At 27.0% G+C, this 17,476-nt stretch overlaps 3 long non-coding RNA genes across 3 annotated transcripts in view; 2 read left to right on the top strand and 1 right to left on the bottom strand.

Moving 5' to 3' along the window:
* The window catches only part of LOC126302196 (uncharacterized), a 153,461-nt gene that overhangs the window by 46,076 nt on the left and 89,909 nt on the right, over positions 1-17,476 (top strand). The window lies entirely within an intron of this gene.
* The window catches only part of LOC126302202 (uncharacterized), a 139,852-nt gene that overhangs the window by 32,840 nt on the left and 89,536 nt on the right, over positions 1-17,476 (top strand). The window lies entirely within an intron of this gene.
* The window catches only part of LOC126302208 (uncharacterized), a 124,404-nt gene that overhangs the window by 27,897 nt on the left and 79,031 nt on the right, over positions 1-17,476 (bottom strand). The window lies entirely within an intron of this gene.

The following is a 17,476-nucleotide window of genomic DNA, read 5'->3' as shown; positions in this document are numbered from 1 at the left end:
TTCACTATCAAATCCGTTATAAACAAAAATCTATTGTAACCCACCTCCTCTTAACTATAAGCTGCACCTTGACCTGAAATATTTTATAATTATAAATCTTGAGAATTATAACTCTAAAAAGATTCTCTGATAACGGAGATATACAAACAAATAAATTAAGTAGAGTAAATCGTGTATTATCAATCATGGGGTAGGTTCCTCTGAATGGAATGAGATACCGCCAAATTCTTTGGGTTTAAAGACCTTAACTAATAGTACCCTGGTAAATATAATTAACATTTAAAATAATAGGGTATCTAATCCTAGTTTATTATTTAAATTTCACAGATTCATAAAAAGGGCCACAAATAAATTTTAACATTTCACCTTACAAATTTATATTTCAACCCTAATAATATAAACAACTGTTTTAACCAATAATATTCACTTGTATCAATCGTATAACCGCGGCTGCTGGCACGAATTATGCCGATACTAAATCAATTGCTAAATCCAAAATCACTTGATAATTAAATCAAATTACTGCAAAAAGAACATTTAGTCTAACAAAACTTACATATAATACAAAGAAAAAGTGAATAAACAAGCAAGAATAAAACTTTTAAAAATAAAAAATAAGAAAATTTTAAATCTATTAATTCAGGAAAAAATAAAAGATTCAAATATTTAAAGAAAAAAAAAGAAAAAACCACAAACATTAACAAAAAAAAAAGAAACGCCCCTATGTATGACCACAACAACTTCTCTATTATATATAATTAAAGATTAATATGGAACATGTATAGCAATAAATGTATTATATTCTTTCTTATTTAATCTTTCTTTTCACTAATAAATAAAGAAAGATTAAATAATATAATAAATATATTTTATACAAGTATCTAATTTAATATAATATGTTATTAATATGAATTCTTTTTTTTATATTAAGTTAACTTTCATATATATTAGTTAAATAATCTAATTATAGATAATTTACATAATTATATTATTATAATTAATATAATTATTTATATTAATTATAATATTTTATATTTAAATTAATAATTTTATTTATTGTATCCAATTATAATAATATTAAATATTAAATTACATATTATTATATATATTATATATATAATAACCTATTTTAAGCTAAAAACATAAGTAGCTATAATCCTAGTTAAATAATTGCATTAAAATAATCAATTGATAATGGTAAAATGAACTTATAATACTTTAATTTCAATTGAATGTAATATATATATATAAAAATAAAATGAGCAGGATAAATTAATCCTAATTAAACAAAATAATACATAAAAGAATTTCAAAAAAAAACTTTCGATTTATATATTAAATAAATGAAGTGCCTGATTAAAGGGTTACCTTGATAGGGTAAATAAAGTAAATAAAATTACCTTCATTAAAATTACATAAGATAGAATTAAACTACCTCCTTTAGTATCAAAAACTAACGTGCATCATACACCTTAATGTAAAAAGGTAAGCTAAACAAGCTAATGGGTTCATACCCCATTTATAGAGGTATCAATCCTCTCCTTTTTAATGACCAACAACTCTACAAAACTTCTCTTCCTATCAACATTAATGATAGGAATGATCCTGTCCATTTCATCAAATTCCTGATTTGGGGTTTGAATAGGACTTGAGATCAACTTACTTTCATTTATTCCGCTCCTAACAAGAAATAAAAATATAATAATAAATGAATCATCAATTAAATATTTTATTGTCCAAGCAATAGCATCGACAATATTATTATTTTCAATTTTTCTGATTCAAATAAAATATCCCATGGGATGGGAAACAGAATTTATCCCATCAATAATAATTAGATCTAGACTATTATTAAAGATTGGAGCTGCACCTTTCCATTTCTGATTTCCAGAAGTTATAGGAGCATCAAGATGAAATAATTGTTTAACATTAATAACATGACAAAAAATCGCCCCAATAATGGTCTTATCTTATTGTATTCAATTAAGAACTTTTATTTGAACAATTATTATCTTAAGAATTATTATTGGGGCAATAGGAGGTTTAAATCAAACATCCTTACGACAACTTTTAGCATATTCATCAATCAGACATCTAGGTTGAATAATTAAATCATTAACAGTCAGAGAAAACATCTGAGAACTATACTTCATTATTTACTCACTATTAAGATTAATTATAGTTTTATTATTTAAGCAAATAAATTTATTTTTCATAAATCAAATTTATTCAGCCAGAAATATAAAAACCGAAATTAAATTCATAATATTCTTATCTTTATTATCTTTAGGTGGACTACCACCATTCCTTGGATTCTTACCAAAATGAATTGTAATACAATCATTAATAGAAAACAATATAACAACTATTATAACTATTATAGTTGTATTAACTACAATTACACTCTACTACTATATACGTATTAGATTCTCAGCTCTAATTATATCATACACAGAAAATTCGTGATCTATACAGATAAAGTCCCAAAAATCAAGAATCATTCTTCCTATAACAGTAATAATTTCAATAATAGGATTGATTTCAACATCAACCTTAATTTCATTATACTAAGGACTTAAGTTAATCAAACTAATAACCTTCAAAGTTATAATTAAAAGAATAATCTTTTAGGCCTTAGTAAAATTTTACACCTCTAGAATTGCAGTCTAGAATCATAATTGAATATAAGACCTAAATATGATAAGAGAGAAAACATCTCATAAGTAGATTTACAGTCTACCACCTAAAATTCAGCCATCTTACCGCAAAAATGATTATTCTCAACAAACCATAAGGACATTGGTACTTTATACTTCATATTTGGAGCATGAGCAGGAATAGTAGGAACATCAATAAGAATACTTATTCGTGCTGAACTTGGCCAACCCGGATCTCTAATTGGGGATGACCAGATTTATAATGTTATTATTACAGCTCACGCATTCGTAATAATTTTCTTTATAGTAATACCTATTATAATTGGTGGATTTGGTAATTGACTTGTTCCACTAATAATTGGTGCACCAGATATAGCATTTCCACGAATAAATAATATAAGTTTTTGATTACTACCACCTTCACTAACCCTTCTTCTTACATCTTCTATAGTAGATAATGGTGCTGGTACAGGATGAACAGTTTACCCTCCTCTAGCAGGAGCTATTGCACACGGGGGTGCATCTGTAGATCTAGCTATATTTTCACTGCACTTAGCAGGTGTATCATCTATTCTTGGTGCAGTGAATTTCATTACAACAGCAATTAATATACGATCAGAAAGTATAACTTTAGATCAAACACCTTTATTTGTATGATCTGTAGCTATTACAGCATTACTTCTCCTTCTTTCACTTCCAGTTTTAGCAGGAGCTATTACTATATTATTAACAGATCGAAATTTAAATACATCATTCTTTGACCCTGCAGAAGGGGGTGACCCAATTCTATATCAACATCTATTTTGATTCTTTGGACACCCAGAAGTTTATATTTTAATTCTACCGGGGTTCGGAATTAGAAAAATTGAATCATTTGGAACATTAGGTATAATTTATGCTATACTATCAATTGGACTAATAGGATTTATTGTATGAGCACAATATATATTTACAGTAGGAATGGATGTTGACACACGAGTATATTTTACATCAGCAACAATAATTATTGCTGTACCTACAGGAATTAAGGTATTTAGATGATTAGCTACATTATATGGAACTAAATTCAAGTTCAATCCACCATTATTATGAGCTCTAGGATTTATTTTCCTATTTACAATTGGTGGATTAACAGGATTAGTATTAGCAAATTCATCACTTGATATTGTATTACATGATACATATTATGTAGTAGCCCACTTTCATTATGTATTATCTATAGGAGCAGTATTTGCAATTATAGGAGGTGTCATTCAATGATATCCACTATTTACAGGATTAACTATAAATAATTCAAAATTAAAAATCCAATTTACAATTACATTCATTGGAGTAAATTTAACATTCTTTCCTCAACACTTCCTAGGATTAGCAGGAATACCTCGACGATACTCTGACTACCCAGACGCATATACATCATGAAACGTAGTATCAAGAATTGGGTCTACAATTTCTATTGTAGGAATCTTTATATTCATTGTAATTATATGAGAAAGAATGATTACAAACCGAGCAATTATATTTAGAGCTAACATAAGAAGATCAACAGAATGACTACAAAATAACCCTCCTGCAGAACATAGTTACTCAGAATTACCATTAATCTCTAGATTCTAATATGGCAGATTAGTGCAGTAGATTTAAGCTCTACAAATAAAGGTTTGACCTTTTATTAGAAAATATTTATTAATGGCAACATGATCAAATTTATCTCTTCAAGATGGAGCTTCACCATTAATGGAGCAATTATCATTCTTTCATGATCATACTATGGTCGTATTATTATTAATTACAGTAATTGTAGGTTATGCCCTAAGTTATATATTATTTATTGCCTATACTAACCGTAATATACTTCATGGACATTTAATTGAAACAATCTGAACAGCTTTACCAGCAATTACATTAATTTTTATTGCCCTTCCATCATTACGACTATTATATTTACTTGATGATTCAGTAGATGCAATAATTACAATTAAAACCATTGGACGACAATGATATTGAAGATATGAATATTCAGACTTCATAGACGTAGAATTTGACACTTATATAACACCAGAACAAGACCTAGAAAATGATGGATTCTGACTACTAGATGTAGATAACCGAACAATCCTACCAATAAATACAGAAGTACGAGTATTAACAAGAGCATCAGATGTTCTACACTCATGAGCAGTTCCTGCATTAGGGGTTAAAATTGATGCAACGCCAGGTCGGTTAAATCAAGGAACATTCACAATAAATCGACCTGGATTATTCTTTGGACAATGCTCAGAAATCTGTGGAGCAAACCACAGATTTATACCAATTGTAATTGAAAGAACTTCAGTAAATTTATTTATTAAGTGATTATCTAAGATAATTTAAGGAGTTAGTTAAAATAAATAACATTAGAGTGTCAATCTAAAGTAACTAAAAAAAATTAGTACACCTTGAAATTCATCAGATGACTGAAAGTAAGTAATGGTCTCTTAAACCAAATAATAGTAAATTAACGACTACTTCTGATGGGGAAATTATATCCAAATCCCTCAAATATCCCCTCTTATATGATTCTCACTATTCATTATATTTTCAGCTACATTAATCTTGTTTAATCAAATAAACTTCTTCTCATTTAAACCTAACCTTATTAAAAGAGCAGAAAAAGGAACAATTGAAATAAAAAACTTAAATTGAAAATGATAACAAATCTATTCTCAACATTTGACCCATCAACTAACATCTTTAATTTATCATTAAATTGAACTAGAACATTTCTAGGACTATTATTAATCCCATCACTATTTTGACTTACACCATCACGAATTAACATTATCTGAAATAAACTAAATTTAACCTTACATAATGAATTTAAAACACTTCTTGGACCAAAATCATTTAATGGAACAACATTCATTTTCATCTCAATTTTTATTATAATATTATTTAACAATTTCATAGGATTATTCCCTTATATTTTTACTAGAACAAGACATTTAGCATTAACATTTGCAATTGCCCTACCTATATGGCTAAGATTTATATTATTTGGATGAATTAACCATACTAATCATATATTTACACACCTTGTACCACAAGGTACACCACCTGCATTAATATCATTTATAGTACTAATTGAAACAATTAGTAATGTTATTCGACCAGGTACATTAGCAGTACGGTTGGCAGCAAATATAATTGCAGGACACTTATTATTAACCTTATTAGGAAACACAGGACCATCTATAGCAATAAACTTAATCTCATTACTAATTATTGGACAAATACTTCTATTAATTCTAGAACCAGCAGTAGCAATAATTCAAGCCTATGTTTTCTCAATTCTAAGAACTCTATATTCTAGAGAAGTATATTAAACCTATGTTAACAACTCACTCAAACCACCCATTCCACTTAGTACACTATAGACCTTGACCATTAACAGGAGCAATTGGAGCAATAGTCCTAGTATCAGGACTAGCAAAATGATTCCACCTATTTAATATTAACTTATTCATAATTGGATTTGGAATTACCCTACTAACTATAATTCAATGATGACGAGATGTAGTACGAGAAGGAACATATCAAGGATTACATACAGGATTTGTATCAATTGGATTACGATGAGGAATAATTTTATTTATTGCATCAGAGGTATTATTTTTCGTTTCTTTTTTTTGAGCATTCTTTAGAAGAAGATTAGCACCAACAATTGAACTAGGAATACTATGACCTCCAATAGGAATTCAACCCTTTAACCCTATACAAATATAATAAATATTATTGGTTAAAACAGTTGTTTATATTATTAGGGTTGAAATATAAATTTGTAAGGTGAAATGTTAAAATTTATTTATGGCCCTTTTTATGAATCTGTGAAATTTAAATAATAAACTAGGATTAGATACCCTATTATTTTAAATGTTAATTATATTTACCAGGGTACTATTAGTTAAGGTCTTTAAACCCAAAGAATTTGGCGGTATCTCATTCCATTCAGAGGAACCTACCCCATGATTGATAATACACGATTTACTCTACTTAATTTATTTGTTTGTATATCTCCGTTATCAGAGAATTGTTTTAGAGTTATAATTCTCAAGATTTATAATTATAAAATATTTCAGGTCAAGGTGCAGCTTATAGTTAAGATAAGGTGAGTTACAAGAGATTTTTGTTTATAACGGATTTGATTGTGAAATACTGTTAATGAAGGTGGATTTTTATAGTAATTTAATTTATTTAATTTAACTGATATTGGCTCTGAGATGTGTACACATCGCCCGTCGCTCTCATTATTGATTATTCTATTTTATTTTAAAGTAGCTTCAATTTAGATGAGATAAGTCATAACATAGTAGATGTACTGGAAAGTGTATCTAGGAAGAGTTTCAAGATATAACTTATTAGTAAAGTGTTTCATTTACACTGAAAATTTTTCTGTGCAAATCAGGATATCTTGATTATTTATTTTATTATATTTATTTTTTGTATATTTAATTACTTAATATAAATAATTTTATTGTATTTTTGTCTTAGTATATTTTGTAGAATTGATTTTTTAAATTATAGTTTATTGGTAATGTAAGTGTTTTATGAAATATTATTTTAAATTTTTTAAGTAGATTTTATTTATTGTACCTTTTGTATCAGGGTTTATCTAAATTTTAGTATTTATTTTACTTGTCTCGATTTGGGTTGATTTATAAATAATTTATAGTTAATGTATCATAATTATTATTAAATTATTTATAGAAATGAGATGTTAATCGTTTCCCAAGATATCTAGTTTCTTAAGAAAAAATTTAATTTTTTAAAGTTATTTGTTTTTATTTAATTTTTTAAGTAAAAATATTAACTTATTTATTCTTTAAGGGATAAGCTTTGAAGTTAATAACCTATAATTTATTTTATAGAAATATAATAGTAAGCTTTAAACCAGCTATCTTTAAGATTACGTTTTAGTTCATTATTTTTTATTTTGATTTTATAAATATTTTAGGTTTTTTATTAAGATTATTAATTTAATTTTAAAATTTTTGTAATAATGATAGAATTAGTATATTTATTTGTATGAAATTTTTACCTTGTGAACTTATTATAAGGAACTAGGCAAAATTGATATCCGCCTGTTTATCAAAAACATGTCCTCTTGTTTATATTTTGAGGTCTGGCCTGCTCACTGAGCGTATTTTTAAAGAGCCGCGGTATTTTGACCGTGCAAAGGTAGCATAATCATTAGTCTCTTAATTAGTGGCTGGAATGAATGGCTTGACGAGAAACCAACTGTCTCTTAATAAATTTTTGAATTTAACTTTTGAGTCAAAAGGCTTAAATTCTTCTTTAGGACGAGAAGACCCTATAGAGCTTGACATTTTACTTTTATATAGTTTTTTGTTTGTCTTTCTATATTTAATGATGATGTTTTGTTGGGGTGACATGAAGAATAGATAAACTCTTCATTATTATATCATTTATTTATGTTTGTTATTTTGATCCATAATTTATGATCATAAGATTAAGTTACCTTAGGGATAACAGCGTAATTGTTTTTGAGAGCTCATATCGACAAAGCAGATTGCGACCTCGATGTTGGATTAAGAAAAATTTTGGGTGCAGGAGCCCAATGATTAGGTCTGTTCGACCTTTAAATTCTTACATGATCTGAGTTCAGACCGGCGTGAGCCAGGTCGGTTTCTATCCTAAGATTGTTAATCCATATTAGTACGAAAGGACCATATGGTTAAAATATTTTTTGTTATATTGATTAATATTAATTTATTTACTATTTTGACAGATTAATGTGTTGAATTTAGAATTCATTTATGTAGATTTTTTCTACAAACGGTATTGATACTTTATGATTTATTTATATTTATTTTGAATTTCCTTTTATTGGTTATTTGTGTTTCAATTAGTGTTGCCTTTTTAACTTTATTAGAGCGTAAGGTTTTAGGTTATATTCAGATTCGAAAGGGTCCAAATAAGGTAGGTTTTGTTGGAATTCCTCAGCCATTTAGAGATGCTATTAAGTTAATTTGTAAGGAGCAGCCAATTCCTATTATATCTAATTACCTACTTTATTATTTTTCCCCTGTTTTTAATTTAATGATTTCTTTAGCCGTTTGAGTAATTTTTCCTTATTTAACTTATATGTGTTCTTTTTCTTATGGATTTTTATTTTTTTTATGTTGTACTAGATTAGGTGTTTATACTGTTATAATTGCTGGTTGATCTTCTAATTCAAATTATTCATTATTAGGTTCTCTTCGTTCTGTTGCTCAAACAATTTCTTATGAAGTTAGTTTAGCTTTAATTTTATTGTCTTTAATTATTATAATTGGTAGTTTTAATATGTTTGATTTTATAAACTATCAGCTTTATTGTTGATTTATTATTATTTCTTTTCCTTTAGCTTTAGCTTGTTTTGCTTCTTGCTTAGCTGAAACTAATCGTACTCCTTTTGATTTTGCTGAAGGGGAATCTGAGTTAGTTTCAGGATTTAATATTGAGTATGGTGCGGGTGGTTTTACTTTAATTTTTTTAGCTGAATATACTAGAATTGTCTTCATAAGAATGTTATTGGCTTTAATTTTTTTGGGCGGTGATTTTTATTCTTTTATATTTTTTATTAAGCTTGCTATTATATCTTTTGGTTTTATTTGGGTTCGTGGAACATTACCACGGTTCCGTTATGATAAATTAATGTACTTAGCTTGAATAAGTTTTTTACCTTTATCTTTGAATTTTTTTATTTTCTTTGTTGGTTTAAAGATTTTATTTATCTCATTTGTTTAGTGAAATTTTTTGAGAAAAGTTAATAGAAGAGTTAAACTTCTAATTTTATGTTTTCAAAACATATGCTTTTCCTAAGCTAATTAACTTTATTCCTTAATTAATTTATCTCATGCGTTTGCGACATGGACATTAATTAAGAAATATGTGAAGTAAATAATTGTTAAGATTTGACCTGTTATAATATAAGGTTCTTCAACAGGTCGTTTACCAATTCACGTTAGTAAGCATACAACAACTACTATAATTCAGAATAAAATTTGATTAATAGGGTAAAATTGAATGCCTCGGAATGGTGTTTTATTATAAAATGGTAAAATTATTAAGATTCTAATTGATAAAAATAATGCAATAACACCTCCTAACTTATTAGGGATAGATCGTAGAATTGCATATGCAAATAGGAAATATCATTCTGGTTGAATGTGAACTGGTGTTACGAATGGGTTGGCAGGTACAAAGTTATCTGGATCTCCTAATTGGTAAGGATTAATTAAACATAGTATAATTAATAATGATGTTATTATTACAAATGTAATAGAATCCTTAAAGGTAAAGTATGGATGGAATGGAATTTTTTCAATATCTCCATTTAGTCCAAGAGGATTATTAGATCCTGTTTGGTGAAGAAAAAATAAATGAATTGCTGCTATAGCAGCAATAATAAATGGTAATACAAAATGGAATGTGAAGAATCGATTTAATGTTGCATTATCAACAGCGAATCCTCCTCATACTCATTGGACTAAATCTGTTCCTAAGTATGGGATTGCTGATAATAAATTAGTAATTACTGTTGTACCTCAAAAAGATATTTGGCCTCAGGGTAAGACATATCCTATAAATGCAGTTGCTATAACTAAAAATAAAATCACTGTACCAATTATTCAGGTATGTATATATATATAAGATCCATAGTAAATTCCCCGTCCTACATGTAAGTAAATACAAATAAAAAATATAGATGCTCCATTTGCGTGTAAGGTTCGGATAATTCAACCATTATTTACGTCTCGGCAGATGTGTACTACACTACTGAATGCTATTTCAATATTTGATGTATAATGTATAGCTAAAAATAGTCCAGTTACGATTTGAATTACCAAACATAACCCTAATAGGGATCCAAAATTTCATCAAAATGAAATATTTGTTGGGGCAGGTAAGTCAATTAAAGAGTTATTAATAATTTTAATTAAAGGATGTCTTAAGCGTAAGGGTTTATTCATTAGTAATTATCTTATTTTACGAATAGGTCCCTGATTAATATTGGTGATTTTAACAACTGCTAGTAGTGCTAAAAATAAATAAATTATTATTATTATTGTAATAATGAATGTTGGTCTATTATATAATTTTTCTAAAGATATTGTTATTTCTTGATAATTGATTGAATTATCAATATTTATAGTTTCGGTGCTTTTGAAAAAGTCTATAAATATAGATATATCTAGAATAATTAATATTAATATGATAAATACTCACATTATTAATGTAATAATTATAGTGATTGATTTAGGCTGAAATATTTCGTTTGATGCAATTCTTGTAATGTAAATAAATAATACTAGTATACCACCAAGAAATGTTAAAAAAAAATATATGATAATCAATATCTTTCTATTATTGTTCCTGTTATTAATCCAACTAGGAAGGTTTGAAGGATAATAAAAAGCATTATTGATATTGGGTGTCTTAATTTAATAAAATTAATATTTATTACATTTGATAATGATATAATTATTATTTTGATCATTTCAGGGGTTAGTTTATTTAAAATACCGGTTTTGGGGACCGATGATGGAAGCTTTTCCACCTCTGAAGTTTTAAAAGTGGGGGCTGGACTTATTTCCGGTTTACAAGACCGGCGTTTTTTTTAAACTATTAAAACTAATGTTTATATTCTCTATTTTTACTTCTTTATTGATTTATTTTGCTGGTGTTTATGTTTCTTCTTCTAAACGTAAACATTTATTAATGGTTCTTTTGAGATTAGAATATATTGTTCTTTCTTTATTTATGTTAGTTATTGTTTTTCTTATTGAGTTTGATTATGATTATTTTTTTCCTGTTATTTTTTTAGTTTTTTCTGTTTGTGAGGGTGCTTTAGGTCTTTCTATTTTAGTTTCAATAATTCGTTCTCATGGTAATGATTTTTTTAATTCTTTTGGTTTATCTTTATGATAAAGTATTTATTTATAACTATCTTTTTGATCCCTCTTTGTTTATTAAATAATTGTTGATGGTTGGTTCATTCTTTAATGTTTCTGTCGGGTTTTGTTTTTATAATTTGTGTTTATTCATATGCTGATTTGAATATAATTAGATATTATTTTGGTATTGATTATTTTTCTTTTAGTTTAATTTTACTTAGTTTTTGGATTTGTTCTTTAATAATCACTGCTAGAGGTTCAGTTTATTTAAGTTCATATCATTCTAATTTTTTTGTTTTTATGGTTTTGATTTTAATAATTATGCTTTATTGTTCATTTGCTAGATTAAGTCTTCTTTCTTTTTATATTTTTTTTGAGGCTAGATTAGTTCCTACTTTACTTTTAATTTTGGGTTGGGGTTATCAACCTGAGCGTTTGCAGGCTGGTGTTTATTTAATTTTTTATACTTTGGTTGCTAGATTGCCTTTATTATTAGTTTTATTTAAGGTTTATGATTTTTCTAATACTTTATATTTTCCTTTATTGGTTGATTTTGGTTCTTATTATTTTATGTTTTATGTATTTATAATTTTGGCTTTTTTAGTTAAGATACCTATGTTTTTGGTTCATTTATGACTTCCTAAGGCTCATGTAGAGGCCCCTATTTCAGGTAGAATAATTCTTGCTGGTGTTTTATTAAAGTTAGGTGGTTATGGTATTTTTCGTGTTATAAAGGTTATTTCTTATTTGGGTTTAAAGTTTAATTATTTTTGATTGTCTTTAGGTTTATCTGGTGGTGTTATTGTAAGATTTATTTGTTTTCGTCAGGTTGATTTAAAGTCTTTAATTGCATATTCTTCTGTTGCTCATATAAGAATGGTTATTGGTGGATTGATGACTATGAATTGATGAGGTTGTGTAGGTTCTCTTTCTCTAATGGTTGGTCATGGTTTATGTTCTTCTGGTTTATTTTGTTTATCTAATATTATTTATGAACGTTTAGGTAGACGAAGATTATTAATTAACAAGGGTATAATTAATTTGATGCCAAGAATGGCTTTATGATGATTTCTTTAAAGATCATCAAATATGGCTGCTCCTCCTTCTTTAAATTTGGTAGGTGAAATTAGATTATTAAATAGAATTATATCTTGATCTTCTTTTAGATTCTTTGCTTTGATTTTTTTATCTTTTTTTAGAGCTGTTTATACTTTGTATATATATTCTTATTCTCAGCATGGGAATTATTATTCTGGTGTTTATACTTGTTCTCTTGGTTATTTTCGTGAATATCATCTTTTACTTTTACATTGATTGCCTTTAAATATTCTCTGTTTAAAGGGTGAATATTTCTTTGTTTAGTTTGCTTAAGTATTTTAATTAAAAATATTGTTTTGTGGAATCAATGATATGAAGTTTTTCATCTTAGGCCGTGAATTTATTTTCTATTTGTTCTTTGAGTTTTTTTTCTTTGTTTATTTCGAGAACTATAATTTTTATTTTAGGTATTTATTGTTTAATAATTGATTATAGAGTTTTTGTTGAGTGAGAGCTTTTCAATTTAAATGGTTCTATAGTTGTTATAACTTTAATTTTGGATTGAATATCTCTTATTTTTATATCTTTTGTTATATATATTTCTTCTTTGGTTATTTATTATAGTGAGGATTATATATCTGGTGAAAAGAATATAAATCGTTTTATTATTATTGTTTTAATATTTATTCTTTCTATAGGTTTTTTAATTATTAGTCCTAATTTAATTAGAATTTTATTAGGTTGAGATAGTTTAGGTTTAGTTTCTTATTGTTTAGTTATTTATTATCAAAATGTAAAATCTTACAGTGCTGGTATATTAACTGCACTTTCTAATCGTATTGGTGATGTTGCTATTTTAATTTCTATTGCATGAATATTAAATTTTGGTGGTTGAAATTATATTTATTATTATGATTTTATTTCTAATTCTTTTGAAATAAAGCTCATTACCATATTAATTGTTTTAGCAGCTATAACTAAGAGAGCTCAGATTCCTTTCTCTTCATGACTTCCTGCTGCTATAGCAGCTCCTACTCCTGTTTCTGCTTTAGTTCATTCTTCTACTCTTGTTACTGCTGGTGTTTATTTATTAATTCGTTTTAGACCAATATTGGATACTTATAATTGTGGTTGATTTTTACTTTTAATTGGTTGTATAACTATATTTATGGATGGATTGGGCGCTAATTTTGAGTTTGATTTATAGAAGATTATTGCTCTTTCTACTTTAAGACAACTTGGTTTAATAATAAGAATTTTGGCTATAGGTTATCCAAAGCTTGCATTTTTTCATTTATTGGCTCATGCTTTATTTAAGGCATTATTATTTATATGTGCAGGTTCAATAATTCATAATTTGAAGGATTCTCAGGATATTCGTTTTATAGGATCAATTGTTAATTTCATACCTTTAACTTCAGTTTGTTTTAATGTTTCTAGTTTATCTTTGTGTGGAATATCTTTTTTAGCGGGATTTTATTCAAAGGATTAATTCTTGAGATGGTTTGTTTAAGATGAATTAATTGTTTAATTTTTTTCTTTATTTTTTTCTACTGGTTTAACTGCTTCTTATTCTTTTCGTTTGTTTTATTATTCAATTTCTGGTGATAATAATTTTTATTCTACATTTTCTTTTGATGATAAGGGTTATTATATTTCATTTGGAAAAATTGGTCTATTGTTTGTTGCTCTTTTTGGTGGTAGTCTTTTATCTTGATTAATTTTTCCTATTCCTCATGTGATTGCTTTACCTTATTATTTAAAGTTTTTAGCTATTACAGTTGTTATTTTAGGTGCTTATTTACGTTATCTTATTTCTAATTTTGATTTTTCTCATAATTTATTTTCTTTAAGTATACTTTCTTTTGTTAGATTTGCTGGTTCTATATGATTTATACCTTTTCTTTCAACTAAGTTTATTAGATATATTCCTTTAAAAATAGGTTATTATTCATCTAAGTCATTTGATTATGGTTGAGGTGAATTACTTGGTGGTCAAGGTTTATATAGATTATTTATTTATTTAATTGGTTATATTCAAGGTTGATATGATTCTAACTTCAAGATTTATCTTTTAACTTTTATTTTTTGAATATTTATTTTGGTAATATTGTTTTTCGTTTACTTAAATAGCTTATAATTAGAGCGTGACACTGAAGATGTTAAGGAAGTATTTTTACTTTTAAGTATTTATAAATATAGATATATTATTTTTACAGTGAAAATGTAATGTTTTATTTAAACTATATAAATTTTAGAAATGTTAACGGAGTTTAACTGCTAATATAAAAAGTTAGCAGCTTTCATATTGGCTTTACATTTCCTTAATTGGAACTATTATAGTTCAATTATATTATTAACAGTAATACGCCTCTTTTTGGCTTCAATTAATAAGAATAAGGGTAGTACATACCAATCTTCCAGGTCGAAACTGACTGCAATATTTCGCTTCTTATTCTATTTAAGGTTGATTGATAATATCAATACTTTTTGAATGCAACCCAAATGTTATATTTAACTACAACCCTTTATTCTGCTCATTGTAATGCTCCTTGGTTTCATTCATGGTATAGTCCTCCTAATAGAACTAGAATAAAAAATATTGTTGATACTGTTCAGATTATAATGTCTGAAGTTTTAAAAATAATTACAATTGGTAGAATTAGTGCAATTTCTACATCAAAAATTAAAAAGATTACTGCGATTAGGAAGAATCGTATTGAGAATGGTATTCGTGCTGATCTTTTTGGATCAAACCCACATTCAAATGGTGATCTTTTTTCTCGATCATTAATTAATTTTTTTGATAGTGTTGTTGCCAGGATTATAACAATTATTGGAATAATAAATCTAATGAAAACTCTTGTTGATAGAATTAGAATTGTTTTTCTTGATTTATATCAAGCTTTCTGATTGGAAGTCAAATGTACTATTTATACTAGAAAAACAATTATCTACCTCATCAATAAATAGAGATATATAAGAATAATCATACTACGTCTACGAAGTGTCAGTATCATGCTGCTGCTTCAAATCCAAAGTGATGTCTTGGTGAAAATTGATTTATTGAGTGTCGAAGTAGACATGTTGATAAAAAGATTGTTCCAATAATTACGTGTAAACCATGGAATCCTGTTGCAACAAAGAATGTTGATCCATAAACTGCATCTGCAATGGTAAAAGGTGCTTCTCAATATTCATATGCTTGAAGTATTGTAAAGTATAGTCCTAATAACACTGTGAAGAATAATCCTTGTAGTGCTTGAGTATGATTAGATTCCATTAAACTATGATGTGCTCATGTTACTGTTACTCCTGATGCTAAAAGAATAGCTGTATTAAGTAATGGAATTTGTATAGGGTTAAAGGGTTGAATTCCTATTGGAGGTCATAGTATTCCTAGTTCAATTGTTGGTGCTAATCTTCTTCTAAAGAATGCTCAAAAAAAAGAAACGAAAAATAATACCTCTGATGCAATAAATAAAATTATTCCTCATCGTAATCCAATTGATACAAATCCTGTATGTAATCCTTGATATGTTCCTTCTCGTACTACATCTCGTCATCATTGAATTATAGTTAGTAGGGTAATTCCAAATCCAATTATGAATAAGTTAATATTAAATAGGTGGAATCATTTTGCTAGTCCTGATACTAGGACTATTGCTCCAATTGCTCCTGTTAATGGTCAAGGTCTATAGTCTACTAAGTGGAATGGGTGGTTTGAGTGAGTTGTTAACATAGGTTTAATATACTTCTCTAGAATATAGAGTTCTTAGAATTGAGAAAACATAGGCTTGAATTATTGCTACTGCTGATTCTAGAATTAATAGAAGTATTTGTCCAATAATTAGTAATGAGATTAAGTTTATTGCTATAGATGGTCCTGTGTTTCCTAATAAGGTTAATAATAAGTGTCCTGCAATTATATTTGCTGCCAACCGTACTGCTAATGTACCTGGTCGAATAACATTACTAATTGTTTCAATTAGTACTATAAATGATATTAATGCAGGCGATGTACCTTGTGGTACAAGGTGTGTAAATATATGATTAGTATGGTTAATTCATCCAAATAATATAAATCTTAGCCATATAGGTAGGGCAATTGCAAATGTTAATGCTAAATGTCTTGTTCTAGTAAAAATATAAGGGAATAATCCTATGAAATTGTTAAATAATATTATAATAAAAATTGAGATGAAAATGAATGTGGTTCCATTAAATGATTTTGGTCCAAGAAGTGTTTTAAATTCATTATGTAAGGTTAAATTTAGTTTATTTCAGATAATGTTAATTCGTGATGGTGTAAGTCAAAATAGTGATGGGATTAATAATAGTCCTAGAAATGTTCTAGTTCAATTTAATGATAAATTAAAGATGTTAGTTGATTGGTCAAATGTTGAGAATAGATTTGTTATCATTTTCAATTTATGTTTTTTATTTCAATTGTTCCTTTTTCTGCTCTTTTAATAAGGTTAGGTTTAAATGAGAAGAAGTGTATTTGATTAAACAAGATTAATGTAGCTGAAAATATAATGAATAGTGAGAATCATATAAGAGGGGATATTTGAGGGATTTGGATATAATTTCCCCATCAGAAGTAGTCGTTAATTTACTATTATTTGGTTTAAGAGACCATTACTTACTTTCAGTCATCTGATGAATTTCAAGGTGTACTAATTTTTTTTAGTTACTTTAGATTGACACTCTAATGTTATTTATTTTAACTAACTCCTTAAATTATCTTAGATAATCACTTAATAAATAAATTTACTGAAGTTCTTTCAATTACAATTGGTATAAATCTGTGGTTTGCTCCACAGATTTCTGAGCATTGTC

The sequence above is a fragment of the Schistocerca gregaria genome, unplaced genomic scaffold (assembly GCF_023897955.1).
Source record: "Schistocerca gregaria isolate iqSchGreg1 unplaced genomic scaffold, iqSchGreg1.2 ptg000169l, whole genome shotgun sequence".
NCBI lineage: Eukaryota > Metazoa > Arthropoda > Insecta > Orthoptera > Acrididae > Schistocerca > Schistocerca gregaria.
This window is presented reverse-complemented; position numbering and strand designations above follow the sequence as displayed.